This window comes from Neomonachus schauinslandi, chromosome 15 (genome assembly GCF_002201575.2).
Source record: "Neomonachus schauinslandi chromosome 15, ASM220157v2, whole genome shotgun sequence".
NCBI classification, from domain to species: domain Eukaryota; kingdom Metazoa; phylum Chordata; class Mammalia; order Carnivora; family Phocidae; genus Neomonachus; species Neomonachus schauinslandi.
Genome location: NC_058417.1, coordinates 50249139 through 50264814, shown reverse-complemented (window position 1 = coordinate 50264814; position 15676 = coordinate 50249139).

Sequence of the window (15676 nt, the reverse complement as noted above, 5' to 3'; positions counted from 1 at the left end):
CTTCCCCTCCTGCTATCTTCTTCTTCTTCTTCTTTTTTTATCCTATATTGTATTATTTGTTTCAGAGGTACAGATCTGTGATTCAATAGTCTTGCACAATTCACAGTGGTGAAAGAAGCTGATTATGACTCTTCATCTTATAAATACATTGTATTTATTAAATTCCCATGGTTCTTTTAAGCATAGCTAAAAGAGGACTATAGCCCCCCCCCACCATGTACCAAAGTAATTTATAGTCTATACCAGAGTGCAGTTACTTTAGGTGATGATATCCATTTGTGAATAAATGGAGTTCATAGCAATTTAGACCTGCCCAGGGGTCTGATAGAAGTAAATAGGTTCTTATTAAAGAATCATCCTAGTTATGGTAGAAAATAAATGTTTTAAGTAGGTAGTCTATATTTCAACATTGCCAAAATATGCCTTTAATTTAAAAAAAATTATTTTCCTGCAGAATGAGAAAGTCTGCTTCCATTTATTTCAGGCGACTGGAAGACAATGGGGCAGAAGGAAAAGTTTAACACTGACACTGCAGTGTCTTGGAGCTAATCGTTTTTCACCAAACACACACGTGTAGCAGCAAAACATCCTTAAAATGTAAAACATCTTGCTTTTTTTAATAACCCCTAGTGGTATGTTTTTACTTTAGCAATAATTGTATTTTCTTTTTTGCACATTTTATTTAACAACATTGCAGGGCCAGATAATCGGTTCCATGTGTTCAGGGTACTAGCGAAGTGCCTAACGGAGAAATAATTAACTTTATTGGGCTCCTGTTATTGGCAGATACAGCCTTACACCCTTACTTTTTCATGGTGCTGAGCCACATATGAGCTGCAAAGAATTTGATGTCCTAAGTAATCACACAGCAACCTGAATTGAGAGCCAAGTTGTCATTAAAGAAATCACGATCGTGAGCTAGAAACAGAAGTTAAAGTCCACGACAAGATCCAAAGATAAAGTTCACTTTGGTTCCAAAAAGTGAAATGATTAGTCCAGGGCAGGTAGCCAACGGTTGATGAACAAGTCTGGACTCTTGCAGAAGAACGTACAGCATGGGGTGAAGCCAATACAGCTCCATGATTGCAATGCAAGCATAGCTCTTCGAGTTAGAGGCATTGAAACAATGGTTAAAAGCAGTCAAGTGCGAGGAGTAACATAGTTAGGTTTTATCAAACATTAACACTTGTACTGGAGAGTCCATAAAATTCTAATTACCCTCTTCTGCAGAAAGCAGCCCCAAGAGGTTCTTTATGTACAAAGCAGCTCCAACTTAGCCCAGGAGGACCATGAGAAATAAATCCTGCTAGCATAGCAGCTATTGATTGGTCAAGGAAATGAGGCCAAAGTTGCAGTCACGATAAATAGGTTAGGCGCGAGATAGAACAACCAGATCTGCCCTGACTCATCCCCGGACTCCACATTTCTTTGGATAAATGGAACAGGACAAATTCTTTCTTACAGGAAGTGAGAAGGGGAGGTACATTCAGTGGGGGAATATCATCAGGCGGGGGCGGGGAGAAGATATCCTAAATAAATCAGAGCTATGGGTCTGCTCCTTCATGAAGCAAACGATACATCCCAGACTTAGAATTATGGGCATCCAGCATAGGGTTACCCTGCCTTTCCTTGTGCCCCGGTAACAAACCCCCATTGTTGGAGAGAAGCTAGACAAGTCTTTTGTGTTAGGTCTACTTCATCCGCATCATGTTTTCAACTCATTCCAACTGGATCTGAGAAAATGACTGATAATGAATGAAACATAAGATGAGATTGTGGAATCCGAAGGAGAAACACTTTTGGAGAGAGTCTCATTGATACGTGTTCCTCTAGAGAATTCTTAGCGATAGGAAGCCCCAGAAAATAAAAGGCAACTCCAGGGAATTTGGACAGCTCAAAGAAGATTAGCATGTAAAAGAGGAATAAAGAGGTGGTGAGGACACATTTCTTTTTACTTTTGTTCTGGACTGTTCTTCGTGAAGGGGCACAACTCTCAGGGCACCATTGGCACATCATCTACGTATCAATGTTTTAAATCATGAATTTAAATCATGACATGCGTAACCTATCCTACTATTTATGAAAGTATGACCCCACTGAACTCCGATATGCTTGGAGATGATCCAAGGATTATTGCTGCTAAAGCTGAATTTAACATTCTTTTCCTAGGTTAAGAAAAACAAACAACTGATGAATGAAATTATTTCAATTTTAGTTTTTTTTCATGAGTTAGTCTTGAGTGGTTAGTACCTGTCTTATCTACGTTAGAATCAAATATGTTGGAATCCCTCTTGCAATATGATTACACGTGCAATTTCTTTTCACATTTACCATTTTGATGTTCCACAAATGAGATTTCTAAGTTGTGGCAACCATGGAGGATGGGGCTCAGATTGTGCCTCAGGAGAGATTCTATTGAGAGAAATATGGATGGTTGGTAGCCTCCAGCTGCCATGTCTTGGGATGCCTTCTGGGTTTATCCCAGATAATGTGTGAGCACAGTTGCAATATTAGAGCTCAGCCTTTCCTTTTGAATGAAGGATTCTCCCTACAAATGATCTTTCTTCTAGAGCTCCCCCTCAGCCTGGCCAACGCTTTGTCAGAGCAGTCCTGCAGTGTGAGGCCCACCCTCCCTTCACTCGCTTTCTTCCTTCCTTCCCTCTCTCCTTTCAAAGATGTCAGACCTCTATCTGCCTTCTCCTCGCCTTTCTTCATTTTATCCTTCAAAAGTGTTTCTCCAGTAAATGTGCTCATATCTAATTCCATTTTGATGTCTATTCTTGGAGAACTCATATTGAGATTCTGATACTCAGGTACTCTGTTTTATAATGTTAAGAATTATCTTTCCAGGGGCACCTGGGTGGCTCAGTCAGTTAAGCGTCCAACTCTTGATTTCAGCTCAGGTCATGATCTCAGGGTTGTGAGATTGAGCCCCCGTCAGGTTCCGTGCTGGTCAGGGAATCTGCTTAAGATTCTCTTTCTCCCTCTGCCCCTCCCCCCTTCTCTCTCCCTCTCTTAAAAAACAAACAATTATCCTTCTATAGCATAGGTAAAAAGTGGATGATATTACCCATACTACTGAATCAACCATCACTTGAAAAAAAATCTAACGTCACAGTTAAGCTCAGACTAATTTACAACTTGTAAGGAACATGTTTTAGAAGAAATATAGAGGAATATATATTTATACCTGCAGGGCTAGAATCACGTTATGGAGAGCTCTAGAGTGCACAGTTTACGTAAAATTCTTCCTATCATTTACCAAAATAAGACATAACTTTTAGACCTCAATAGTCTCTGAACAAGTAATTCTTCCTTATTTGTGTGATATATTCTATTAATGAAACTAGTAAGATGTTTTATATGCTGTCCATGTTTTCAAACATCACCATGGTTATAGCTACATGTGAAATAAAACCACGTCCTCAGGCATAGCATGGTGAATAAGCAATTAAATGCAGTTCAAAGTGTTTCCACCCATCTCTGCTGGGCGACAGAGTCACCTAAGCAGTTACATCACCATGTGCAAAAATCTTCCTAAGTGGTTAAAGTTGGTGCTGGAACATAGTTTGGCGGTCCCTTTCTTTAGCCACTAATGCAATTTTTTTTTCCCCTGAAAGTAGATCTCATTAAGCATAACCTCTATCCCGGGGCGCCTGGGTGGCTCAGTCGTTAAGCGCCTGTCTTCGGCTCAGGTCATGATCCCAGGGTCCTGGGATCGAGCCCCGCATCGGGCTCCCTGCTCCGCGGGAAGTCTGCTTCTCCCTCTCCCACCCCCCCTGCTTGTGTTCCCCCTCTCACTATGTCTCTCTCTGTCAAAAAAAAAAAACCATAACCTCTATCCCAAACTACCTCACCCTATATCTGGAAAAACGATCTTACTCAGACTTCTGTTATCCCGAAACCAACTGATGAAACGCACTCAATCTGTCTCAAAATGAAATGCCTAAACTAATTAAACTAAAAATATTCTTAAGTTCTCTGGGCCTTCTGTTCCAACCACCCAGAAGACATTTGGATTTTGAGCAGCCCCAGGCAAACAAGAATCTTTTCTTATTCTCAGGGTCGTGTGAGAAGGGAAATTGATTTCATATTATATTTTGCACTTCATTGCTTCCACCTCCCCTGTTGAGAGACCCTGTTAGATCTAAACAAAAGACATCACTTTTATGAACTGCCTATAACTCTAGGTCTTTGTTGGGTTATGGAAAAGTCTGTCAGTGTAGAAAGCTCGAATTCAGAGTGTTCAGTGAGGCTTGCCCAATAGAGGCCAGCTCCGTAAATCATATCTGACAGCCTTTTGTTAAAGGACTTTCTCAGCTCATGCTGTGGTGCTCCGTATCCGTCCGAGTGGACACCCCCCCGCACCATACTCATCGCGATTGGAACCCGGGATAATTTTTACGTGTGAAGATTTTCTGGTGCTGGCCAGCACTGACTAATCTAATTCTTGACTAGCCTAGGTACAGACTCTACTTTTTTTTTTTTTTAAGATTTTATTTATTTATTTGACAGAGAGAGAGAGAGAGCGAGAAAAAGAACATAAGCAGGGGGAATGGGAGAAGGAGAAACAGGCTCTCTGTTGAGCAGGGAGCCCGATGCGGGACTCCATCCCACGATTCTGGGATCATGACCTGAGCTGGAGGCAGACGCTTAAGGACTGAGCCACCCCAGACTCTAGTATTTGAAAATAATTTAGAAAGCCTCAAAGGTCTTCTCTCTCTCTCTCTCTCTCTGTAATGATGATATTATTATAATTACCTTTGTACCTTGCTGATAAGAGTTCAATAAAGGAAGGGAGATAAACTTCAAATGGCACTGCTTTGCAGGCACTATTTATAACTTTTGATAGACAGCGAATGATGCCAAAAATAATGCATGCTGTTTTGAAGAGCAGGAAGTCACTTCTCCATGGCCGCTTTCATGAATCTCAATAGTTGAGATTATCAGTGGCTCAAGTGAGGGTACCACCATCTACTCTGAAATAGATTGAGAAATGAACATTTCTTCCTTGAATGGCATCACTCTCTATAGCCAAGAAGAGAGTGACTTTGCCTCTTCCTGGAAATTTGGGAAAATAAGGTCATTCTCAGAGTTCTACCCTTACCCCAGCTCTACCTCTCACCTTTGGTATTACTTTGCCTAGGAAAACAGATGCTCGTATCTGTCAGATTGCCTTTTCACTTTATACTTTGGGGATACCATCTTTGGAGTGTGAAGAGCTGTGCCCCCAACTGCTTATCCTTCCCCAGACAAGTCATTTTCACCAAATTTTATATTAATGAGCAGCTTTAATCTTTTTTTTTAAAGATTTTATTTATTTATTTATTTGAGAGAGAGAATGAGAGACAGCACAAGAGGGAAGAGGGTCAGAGGGAGAAGCAGACCCCCCGCTGAGCAGGGAGCCCGATGCGGGACCCAATCCCGGGACTCCAGGATCATGACCTGAGCCGAAGGCAGTCGTTTAACCAACTGAGCCACCCAGGCACCCGAGCAGCTTTAATCTTAATATTTATGTTGTGGTAGCATCAGCAAAGTCTTCGTAAATGGCCTACATTCTCAGATGTTATATATACGTACAACTGTGAAATAATTTAACTTGGTTTTCTCTAAGAGAGCCATTTAAGAAAAAAATAAAAGTAAGGATGGAAATTGTAGACCCTGTGATCTTAGACCAATGTGGTAAAGATATTCAGACAGTTTCTCCAAAACATTTTGCTCTTATTGGAGAAAAATCATCAATATAGAGGAAAGTTAGAAGGTAATATTATAAGGTGATTCCTTCTTAGACAGACAGGAGAGCTACAGACATAATCCACAAGGGTGATTTCCTGCACTGATGGCTCGATGTCTATATCAAAAATTCTAAAGCAGTGGTTTGTCTCTTTTTTGAGCTTTTTATGTAATAAAATTTGTAACAGTAAAATTGTACAGAAGCCAAAAGCGTACATAACAGATCCTTCGAATGCCAGTTGGCTAGGAGTGAATCATTTTAGAGACTCTTTTTGAAGTGACGGAATCCTGCATAAAAGGCTATTCCCCTGTCTCCAAGGGGAAGCCAAGAGGATCAGTGGGGCAATTACCTCTATGAAGCAGGCAGAGAAATGCTGTTATTAAGGGGAAAAAATGAGTATTTGAGGCTTGTTTCTATTTTTTCTTAAATTATTCGTTCTTGCTATCTTCATTAATCTAATAATACAGAAAATATTTACTTTCTTTTTCACTTCCAACAGTAATTGCACATCAAGAGCTGAATTCAGACCACTTCTGTGCAATCAAAATGACCACCAAAAATCAGGTCCCCCAAATGTCTTGCTGCCCCAAATAAAAGTTTTGGTACCCAAACAGAAAGTTCAAAATCTCGATTCTACATTTTAGCATTTCTGACACTGGGTGAGCCCTTTAACCGTTTTAAGCTTTATGGGGCTTAAGAATCCAACCTGTCCTTTGTAACTCACAAGATTGTTACCGGAATCCAACGAGATAAATTACATGGAGGTCATTTGTTACACGCCATGTAAATATCACCTGCTAGATCTATAAAAATACATTTTGGATTGTTTGATATCAGAAAATCACCGCCACTCTTCTATTTTTAAACCCCATTTGCTCTTTCTTCATCTCTAGTAACACTTTGTAATTTTAATAGAAAGGGAATAAGAACTTAAATTAAAAGGGTGTGTACTATGCTCTAAATAAAGTATGTTGACTAACGGTTTAAAGCAGCCCAAGGACCAAACTCTCCCTGCTGCCTGTTTTTGTAAATACAGTTTTATTGGACCGGAGCTACGCCTATTCATGAACGTATTTTCTATGGCTGCTTTCACACCCTAAGAGCAGAGTTGAAGAGTTGGGCCAGAGACCATATGGTTTACAAGCCAAAAATCCTATCTAGCCTTTTACTGAAAATTTTGGCCAACCCTTGGCTTAAAGGGACAACGTGGGAACAAAGCTGTTGCATAAGAAATACCTTTTATATTTATCAAACACTTTGTAGCTCTTTAGATTATAAATCTCGCTGAAGCTACCGGGATTTGGTGAGTAAGTGTATTACGCGCACGCACACCCACACACACACTCACACAAATGTGTGTTTGCCTGAAAATGCGCACCTTGTCTGACTACCAATTTGGTTACATTCAACGGCTTAAATATTCTGACACCCAGCCAGAATGATTCCATGGCGATAGTGAAAGCAGTGCTTGTCTCACGAATGAAACCAATTGCATCTGTCATCCACTGTCACTTTGACTTAATTATTAATTTAAAGACAATTGGTTTGGAGCACACAGAACATTGGAGATTTGAAGATAATTGTTATGAAATAATTCTGCCTCGAAAACTAGTAATAGTACATGATTTTTATTGTGCGCCTGTCAGTGCAAAAATCTGACTGTCAAACCCACTTTAAATATGGATACAAATAATAGAAGGTTTGCATGTGCCTTTGAATGGCTAAACTGAAGCAAGAAACAAACACACACCTGCAGAGGAGTGGGCAGATAATATTTGTGTGCCTTACAGAAAGAGATGCTGCTTCTTTAAGTGAAAAACTCAGAGAAAAAAAAAAAAGAGGGCGCTTTTTACAGGGGTAGAACTCTGCATAGTTATTTCAGTGTTGAAGAATATCACCCTTGGCTTTCTTTTCTCAGCACAGATGTTCATCTGCATCCCATCTGATCCGAATATGTGGCTTTCTTGGCTCACGTCTCTATCTCAACTGTGTGTTCTTCCTCTGGGCCAAACTCCAGTGTCACAGATGTGCAGAGAAAGGAAAGAGAATATAAGGGATGGAAAAGTCTGAGCTCAAATTAATCAACAGGTCCTTATGGGTGCTGTTTACTTCCCTAAACTCCCACTTGTGCTCTTGCAAGTCTGATAGACAAATCTGGCCACAAATCTCCACTCTGTGAAAGAATGCTTTTTAAGAAATAATGTCTTATGGAAATAAGCCTTTAAAAAGTTGAACACGGGATAAACCATCCACAAATCCTCTATTTATTTACTTAGTTTGTAGTAGACACGGCGAACATAATTCCAAATTCCGTTTGCCTTGAAGTGAATTGAAAAACTGATAAAAATCAACAGAATCTTACTTTTTATACTACATCTTGAATCTAACCCTGGATGGCATCAAAGAACCATTTGCAAATCTTCTGTCCTAGTGGATGCATAGACTCTGGAGAGTCGCCTTTTCGTTAAGGCTCATACCATTTTCACTTTTTCAGGCTCTCACTTCTTTGGTGAAAATCTCCAAATAGCTCAATATTTTTTAAAACCCTGGGTTTCCTCAGTGCATAAATTCGTGCTCTATTATATTGTACTTTGTCCATGGACAAACGTTTTATCATGGTTTCCGCTTCTTATTCTCTGTGATAAGACTTGGCAATTTCTTTTCCTGTAAAGTGCCAGATAGCATCTCTCACAACTCAGCTCTGCAATTGCAACACAAAAGGGCCGTAGACAGTATGCAAATGAATAGGTGTGGCTCTGTTCCAATAAATTTACACAAACTGTCTGCAGGCTGGATTTGGCTCAGAGGCCATAGTCTGATGATCCTTGCTGTCCCCCATTGTGGGTTTCTGAGGAGAGTGCATTTACCTTGTGACTGTTTTTCTACCAAGTGCTATTTTTCTTCGGTCTGAAGAAATCCTTTCCACATTCGTAAGATGTTGGTAGCAATTAATTTTCTCAGCCATTGTTTGACTGGAATTGTCTTAATTTCACCATCATTTTTGAAGGAGATTTTCACTGAATGCAGAATTCCAGGTCACCTTCTACCCCCTGCCACTTGAAAGACATTGTTTGATTGTTTTCTAGTGTCTTTTGACATCGAGAAATCAGTTGATTTCATATAATAAAATCAAATTTCTCTAGAGGTAATCTTTTTTTTCCTTTGGCAGATTTTAAAATTTCTCTTTGTCTTAGCTTCGAGCAGTAAGATTGTGATATACCAAGGTATGGTTCTTTAGGTATTTATTCTACTTGGTGTACATTGAACTCCTTGAATATGTAACTTGATTTTTTTTTCCCCTGAGGGTGAGAAATTTCTTCAAAAAAACATTTTCTGCATTTCTTTTTTCTTCTTCCAATATTGGTCTCCAATAACTCAGGTGTAAGACCAGTTTTTATTTTTGCACAGGCCACTGAGTCTCTTCATTTTTTGTCAACCTTGTTTCTCTCTGCTTCTTTCAAATGTTTTTAAACATTTTATATTGATGTATCTTTGGGTTTACTAACCCTTCTGTAATCAGTCTCCACACTGTTCTTAAGCCACTCGGAGATTTTGTTTTTCATTTTAGATAGCAAAATCCCCAAATTCCCATTTTGTTTTAGTTTTAATTTCTCTACTGAGATTTTTCATCTGTTCATTCATTAGAATTGTTCTTCCTTTGCATCCTGGAGCTTGAAAAGATTCCATCAGTTAATTACAACCCCTAGAATATGGTGTGATTTATTTATATTGACATTTTTTTGTTCACATTTTCCTATACTTTCACATTTCTAGTAATATTTTTTAAAGATTTATTTATTTATTTATTTGAGAGAGCTAGAGAGCATGAGCATGAGGCACAGAAGGAGGGGAGAGAGAATCTCAAGCAAACTCCAAGCTGAGCACGAAGCTTGATGTGGGACTCAGTCTCACAACATTGAGATCATGACCTGAGCCTAAATCAAGAGTCCAACACTTCACTGAGACACCACCAGGTGCCCCACATTTCTAGTAATTTTTATTATAATCTGCACATTATGGTGATATGTTATAAGGAATGTGGATTATGCCATCTTTCTTAAAATAATGGGGATATTTTTTGGCTTTGCTTTTATTTTTTTCCTGATAGGCAGCTAACTTACTGGCAGATCCTACCATTCTCCTGAGGTTTGGTTTTACTCTTTCTGAGGACGTAATGATTTCAATTTTGAACTGAGACCTAGGGCAGGAACTTTATTCTAAAAGGTAGTCCTTATCACTAAGCTGTGACTTCTCTGGGCTCTTATTACCTGAATGCTTGAGTTTCTCAGAGAGGTTTCTCCAGTTTTTCTGGGCCAAAATTCCATTTCCCATTGTTGAAAAACCATTGGTATCACTGTTTCTCTCTCATCCCTGCAGGAAGTAATTTCTGCTGTACTTCACAGTTGCTTGTCCTGTGTCTGCACAAATTCTCTCAGCGGAGGTCTCATGGTAAATCCTCATGCAAACTTCTGGACTCTCCTCTCGATGCAACTCCTTATTTTCTAGGATCTGCTCTGCAAATTCCAGTTGTCTCAACAGCTGAAACTCTTATCTCTACCTCATCAGCTCAGAGACGTTTCTCCTCTACCTGGCCTCCAACTTGCTCTGCCATGAAATCTGAATATGTCCCCAGGCAAAATACCAGGGAATATGTTTACCTTCTCTTAAGGTAGTTCCCTGAACTAACTGTTGCCCAATGCTCTCAAAAACATTTTGTTTCTTTTTAATACTTGTTTACAGTGTGGGGGGGGGGCACCGGGTGGGGGTGTACCCAAATCACAGACAAGCATGGGTGGGAATTTAGTATCAAATTTTAAACTAATACTCATCCTAGGACAGCTGCAACTATGCATAATAAGTGGTCAGATATTCAAAAGAGCAAATATAAATTAAAAAGCAATTGTGGTGAAGTGAGAACACTCACCAGTAGTCCAAAAAAAAAAAAAAAAATCAATCTTTAAGAGTTTGATGAGTGTTTTCGAGCAAGTTGAGTAATGAGAACTTGGAGTAAGTTCATTGTGCTTGTGTCTGAAAAAGAAGGCTAGTATATACCTGTCCTATGTTTCTAGGACATGATGTGGCATAGTTTAGATGGACATGAGCTTAATTCTCAATGTAATCTCTTACAGTTATGAGAATTTAAACAAGTTACTTATCCTCTGTGAATCTAAAATTGGGATGGTAGTAACTGGTTCATAGTAGTGTTAAAAGAATTAAATAAGATAACTTATGTTAATTCCCTTAACATATTAATTGACAATTGCAAATGCTCAAGAAAATATTAACTAATAATTATATTAGTAATGCTTGTTAATAGTAACAAATAGCAATGTATAACAAATAAAGTAAGAAATTGAGTATTATTAACATTGCATTATATAATCACGAGACTAGTCTCTTGTGTAATTTTTTAATTATTCTGCTTTGATTCAATTCTAGTTAACTGAATATACAATTATACCATAAAGTATAAAAAAAAAATTTGATACTATTTACACAGGCAAAATGAAGTGGGAAAAAGTCAATGGGTGTAAATCACCATAAATAATCAATACAAACCAGCTAGGAAGAGAAAGATTTTATCAAAATATTATATTTCAGAAATAATTTTTCTTACACTTTGCCATTTTTTTAAAAGTTTGCTTGTTGGGATGCCTGGGTGGCTCAGTCGGTTAAGCGTCTGCCTTCGGCTCAGGTCATGATCCCAGCGCCCTGGGATCGAGTCCTGCATCGGGCTCCCTGCTCCTCAAGGACCCTGCTTCTCCCTCTGCCTCTGCCTCTCTCTTTCTCTCTCTGTCTCTCATGAATAAATAAATAAAATATTTAAAAAATAAAATAAAATAAAAGTTTGCTTGTTTGTTTTATCTGCTCTAATGAGATAATGCTTCAGCTTAAATGATTCTCTCTAGCTTTCATATGGAAACACAGGAATTGAAGAAAAAAATAAAAACATTTGGGATCCATTAATGTCCTATCAGTCCATTTGAAACTTTTCCAGCTGTCATGTTGTTATTCTAATAACTTCCTGTGCTTAGTCTCTTTCTTTACAAATCTCAATTCTAATTAAAACGAATTTTATCACTGAGAGTTCTGGAATTACAAGGGAATTCTGAATTTTATCAGAGGAGGGAAACACTGAAGATTGCATAAACAAGTGGAAAATCACCACGTATTGGAATGTGTATGATGTATTTTGAATATGTATGAATATATGTTTTGATGATCTCTTTTAAAATGTGATTTCTGTTTGGGTTTTATTGAGAACACACTTAGTGCTAAATAATAGTTAACTGGGACATGTTCTATATTTTTTGAGGATTAAATATTAAGAAAAAAACAACTAAAATCCGCTGTGAAAATGCTAAGTTACATATTAAATAAGCAGCATAAATATTAGAACTCACAGGATTCATACAAATTTCTCTAGAGATCTATTTGGTCACAAAAGGGTCAGTCTGGAGATTTTGCCAACATCAGGCTAATACTGTACAAAAATGAGAGACTCTGGAAGTATGTCTTCCAGAGATTTCTGGAAGTATGTGGTAATTCCTTGGGTTTTAGTAATCTAATCTCAGTGTTAAGACTTTAAAATCAAATAATGTACTTTTTATTTTTTTTATTGTCTTGGTGTTCTCTTTGCAGACAAATCCTTTCTTTTTAATACAATCTCATCAACAATGTTGTTTTTTTCAAGCAACGTCTTTGTTTTTGTCAGCAATCCAATTCAGTAAGATTTATCAGGGTTTCCAGAAAGTATGAATATATATCATGTAATAAGTCAGGATGGACTCTCATTGCTAGATTTCATTTATGAGTTTGCTGAGAGAAGGACAAGTTGAAGTTTGACATCATCAATAAGAACTGAAGATGCTGGATGCTGCATTCATTGAATTGTTAAGTGTATTGCCGTGCTAAATTACAGCACAATATTAATATTTCTTAACACTCAATCTCACATTGTGAAAGCACTCATTTTGGAAATTCTCAAAATAGTTTTTTGAGGCAGGCATTAAGCTCAATTTCCTCATCTGTAACATGGAGAATAAAAGAATTTATTCATGTTACCTGAGACAACACTTGGACCAAATCACTACACCTTCTGATTCCACACCTTCTTTCTCCCCCTCTCTGTTTGTGTTTAGCATGGCCATTATTTCTTTCGTATGATATACAGCACTTAGCACAGGGTTAATTATACAGTAAATTCTTAGGAAATACGTGTTCATTGATGCACTTCTTTTGATACAAATAGAAAGGTTTTGAAACATAGATTTAATTAACTGATAGCAAACATATTATTCATCAGGTTTCAACAACAAAAGCAAATTGTGGAGTTTCGTGTGCTGCTGAAGAGATAAACACATAAGGGACTTACAATGTGTGTGTAATGTACTTGGATATAGAAGCAAATATAAGGGTACTTTGGTATCACAAAATAGGAATGCTTAATGCATCTTGGGGATGGGAAGGTTGATAAGGATGCTCCAGGCTGAAGGAATGACATAAAAGAATGGTTTATGGCATGGTTCTGTTGTTCAGATAAATGTGTTCTAAGAACAAGTCAGCTGGGTGTTATTTAGGAGGCAAGTGGATAAATGCGGGATATGAAACTAGCAAAACCTCCCATTATATATTATTAGTGAGTTTTGTTGATACACACATTCACGGATTATACTTAGAACAAAAAATGAAATACACAGACTTATTTATAAAGACCATCACTGGATGGTGGGACTGGGAGTGATTTTTATTTTGTCAACATTTTAGAGGGTTCTATTTGTGAAAGTCTGTATAGATTGTTTAAAAATCAGGAGCAGGTGAGATAAAACAAGGTTAATCAGAATAAAAAGAGGTGCCGATTAAGTTGCAGAACTAAAGTGATCAAAGGCAATAAAGTAAAAAGAGAAAAGAAAATAGACTGAAGGGCTTCAGCACACACCACCTTAAAATGTGCTGCATGATTCCAACTACTGGACATTCTGGAAAAGGGGAAACTATGGAGATGGTAAAAAGATCAGTGGTTGTCAAGGCTTCAAGTTGGGGGAATAAATAGGCAGAGTGCAGAGGACTTTTAAGGCAGTGAAAATATTCTGTGTGATACTATAATGATGGAAGCATGTCATTACACATTTGTCCAAACCCACAAAATGTACAACCCCAAGAGTGACCTGTAACATAAGCTACGGACTCTGGGTGATTATGATAGGTCAATGTAGGTTCATCAACTGTAATGAATGTACTTAGTGGGGGATGTTGATAATAGGAAAGGCTATTCACAGGTGGGCCAGGGGGTTCTAGGCAATCTCTGTACCTTCCCCTCAGTTTGTCTGCGAACCTAACACTGCTCTAAAAATAAATAAATTGGGATGCCTGGGTGCCTCAGTCGGTTAAGCGTCTGCCTTCAGCTCAGGTCATGATCCCAGGGTCCTGGGATGGAGTCCCGCATCGGGCTCCTTGCTGGGTGGGGAGTCTGCTTCTCTGTCTGCCTGCCACTCCCCCTGCTTGAGTTCATTCTCTCTCTCTCTCTCTGACAAAAAAATAAATAAAATCCTTAAAAATTTTAAAAATAAAAATAAATAAATAAAATAAACATCAAACAAACAAAAACACACTATATAACACTTAGCATAAATGTAAAGAAATGTCTTCTCAAAAGAGCTTGCTCAGTCTTCCTAAAGGCTTGTTCTCCTATTTCATTTAAAAAGGGAGAAATTTCCAATCTCACTCTGCTTTCATAATGATTACATCTTTCAAGTTGTCTACGGAACTGAGAAGCCTTCCTAAAACTCTCAGACCACGAATGTCAAACTTGGATTTCAAATTCGTAAATTCCCAGGTGTTTGGGAAATTGTCGAAGGGCAAAACTAACTCTGGAGTTTCAGGAGTAGACAAAGTAGTTAATGAATAAATTGAATAATAGGCAAATATTCTTATACCTCATAGAAATTCTTATTAAAAATTCCTCATGGAGATACCTCTTACTTAATCATATCATGTTCTTTAATGGATTTCTACAAATAGGTGACCAATAGAAGCCATGAATCCTTAACATTTATTCATGTATTTATTCATTGATTCAACAAACATCTACTATGCTTGTTTGTTTTTAAGGGAAAAGGAAAAACCAATGGATAAAAGAGATAATATTAAAATAAAGCAATAAACACTAGTGGAAAATTTTTACAAAACTGAAGTGAGTGAATGTCTCTGAAAAAATCAGGATGGAATGGAACAGAGGAGATGAAGGATTTATACCAGAGAAGTGGAAAGATAGTTCTCTACTAAAATGCAAAAACAAACAAACAAAAATGAAAGAAAACAGGGGAGGTAATATGCATATTTGCATGTTTTTATTAGGCTTGTTGTTTCCAAAAAGCTACCACACAAAAGTCTATATAGAAACTCGGTAAGGAATTAGCAGACCCATGTGAACAAAGAGGCAGAACAGTATTTTGTCACAGGTCAAAGGGGAGCTGGGAAATCAGGTATAATTTTATGATGATCAAATTACAACATTTGGGGGAAAATGGGCACGTGAATCTTGTGGCCTAATTTTGAATCTAACTTTAAATGAGTTAATTCTTCAAAAAATACTAATAAGGCACTTAGGTGAATAAAAACATAATAAAGTCAGTGAAAACAAAAACTTAAAGTAAGTCCCAAGAGAGGAGGGAAAGCTCAAACAACATCTACAGGTAAACCAGTGACAAGAATAATGAGAAGAATGAAATGAAAAGAATAAGACAAGAAGAAAGCCATTTTGTACAACAGAAAATATTATTAAAAATTGATAGGCATAAGAGGTTTATCAGGTTATTTGAGTAAGATGCTGGTTAAGGTTGGAATATAATATCTTGAAATTATTGAAAATAACCTTGATAAGTGTAAAAGCTGATATCAACAAATGTCGAGGGACTACATAATATATATTTTTCTGTCAAC